This window comes from Neltuma alba, unplaced genomic scaffold, assembly GCF_004799145.2.
Source record: "Neltuma alba isolate B1F8T4 unplaced genomic scaffold, ASM479914v2 tig00013302_pilon, whole genome shotgun sequence".
In the NCBI taxonomy this organism is placed as follows: Eukaryota; Viridiplantae; Streptophyta; class Magnoliopsida; order Fabales; family Fabaceae; genus Neltuma; species Neltuma alba.
The window spans coordinates 32583-35000 of NW_021637582.1; the positions used below are offsets into that span (position 1 = coordinate 32583).

Below are 2418 nucleotides of genomic sequence, written 5' to 3' on the forward strand. Positions count from 1 at the left end.
GATAGGTGTATTTTTCCACGTTATCCGCAAATACCATTACCTGTTTTGGTTTCTTTTTTACACAGGCACTTTTTTTTTTCCCAGGTTTTATACCCAAGGATATAGGCAATCTTGCTAAAGTTGAAACGTTAGACTTGGAATCAAATTATTTGAGTGGACCTATTCCTTTCAGTATATTCACTATTTCAACATTGAGGCACTTGCGCCTTAGCAGTAATTTCCTCTCTAGCCTTCTCCCATCATATTTAGGGATTGGCCTTCCAACTTGGAGAAATTACTACTGGCTAATAATGAGCTAATTGGACAAATTCCAAACAGTATATACAAATGTTTCTAAGCTCAATGAGTTAGATTTGTCATTGAATAAATTTAATGGAGCTATACCCGTGTCATTGGAAATTTAACAAACTTGTTCGACTTAGCTTGGATGGGAATGACTTCACTGGGTTGATTCCAGACACAGTTAGAAACTTACATAAGCTTCAACGTTTAAATCTCAGCAACAACAGATTGCAAGATTCCATTATAAATGAACTTTGCCAACTCAAAAGACTAAGTGAGTTGGATCTTGCTAACAACATGTTTTCAGGAGTAGTTCCAAGATGTCTCGGGAATACTTCTTTACGGAAGTTGAATTTTAGCACCAACAAATTGATTTCTCATGTACCCTATTCTTTTTGAGTCTCAAAGATATCTTGGTTTTAGACATATCCTCTAATGCACTGAGTGGATCAATTTCACCAAAGGTATCAAATTTGAGAGCAATTATACTATTGGACTTGTCAAGAAACCAAATTTCAGGAAGCATCCCTATAATTATGGGTGGCTTGCAAACCTTGCTAACCCTATCTTTGGCTCACAACAAATTACAAGGGTCTATTCCTAAATCATTTAGCAGCATGATAAGCATAGAGTCTATGGATCTTTCCCATAATTATTTGTCTGGTGTGATTCCGAAGTCCTTAGAGTCATTAGTCTATCTTAAATACATTAATCTTTCCTACAATTTATTGGAAGGAGAAATTCCAAATGGTGGTCCTTTTCAAAATTTTACTTCTCAATCTTTTTTTATGAATAAAGATCTTTGTGGAAAACCCCAACTACAAGTCCAATCATGTAAGAGAGGAAACAAGCACATATCAAATAAAGTGATGTTGGTACTAACATGCTTAGTGCCTATCATGGTTGTCATTTTGGTTGTTACAGGCATTATCTTTCTAAAGCATAATGGAGATGATGCTAACTATGCAACCAAAAGGGGTTTAACAAATTTGAATGCACCAACTAGGATATCCTATTATGAGCTTCTACGGGGAACAAATGGATTTGATGAAAGTAATCTTCTTGGCTCTGGAAGTTTTGGATCAGTATACAAAGCACTTCTTCCAAATGAAAAGATAGTTGCTGTCAAAGTATTTAACACAGACATGGAAGAAGCATTGAGAAGTTTTGATATTGAATGTGCTGCTATGTGCAATTTACGCCACCGCAATCTCATTAAGATTATTAGTAGTTGCTCAAATGATGATTTCAAGTCTCTAATAATGGAATTCATGTCAAATGGAAGTCTTGATAGATGGTTGTACTCTCATAACTATTGCTTAGATATTTTGCAAAGGTTGAATATAATGGTTGAGGTGGCAACTGCTTTAGAGTATCTTCATCATGGTACTTCTACTCCGATTATTCATTGTGACATAAAACCAAGCAATGTTTTGTTGGATGAAGATATGGTGGCTCATCTTAGTGATTTTGGTGTAGCAAAACTATTAGGTGAAGGACAGTTGAAAACTTATACAAAAACATTGGCTACGGTTGGTTATATGGCACCAGGTAATAGTTTGATAATAATATTTTAGTTCAATTATCTTATTTTCTGTTGTTCTATGCAAAATGTTATAGTATTCAATCACTGATATGTATTTTCCAATCCTATATGTGAAGATTTGTATTAGTTATATAAAAGAAAAGTTTAACAACAAACCTTATATTCTCTTGTGACATGTAGAGTATGGATCAAAAGGAGTGGTTTCCTTCAAAGGAGATGTGTATAGCTATGGTATCATGCTAATGGAGATGTTTACAAGGAAGAAGCCAACTGATGAAATGTTTGTTGAAGGTCTTGGTTTGAAAGATTGGGTTGGCAAATCAACACCACAATCAATCATTAATATTCTAGATGTTAGTTTGCTACATAAAGGGAATCCAAATGTTAACAATATATTGCCACATATATCATCAATTTTTGAGTTGGCATTAAATTGTTGCACTGAATTACCTGAAGCACGAATTATGATGACTGATGTTGTAGTCTCACTGAAAAAGATAAGGTCGTATTTATGTAAAATGTTAGAGTTGTAATACTAGTTAAATGATCTTTATATGGAAGTTATAGTTACTGTTTCTTTATCCTTTGGT

At 34.1% G+C, this 2418-nt stretch overlaps 1 pseudogene; it reads left to right on the forward strand.

The window, feature by feature from the left end:
- The first annotated feature begins 372 nt into the window (after positions 1 to 372).
- Positions 373 to 2361, forward strand: LOC114736088 (receptor kinase-like protein Xa21; annotated as a pseudogene).
- The last annotated feature ends 57 nt before the right edge of the window (positions 2362 to 2418 follow it).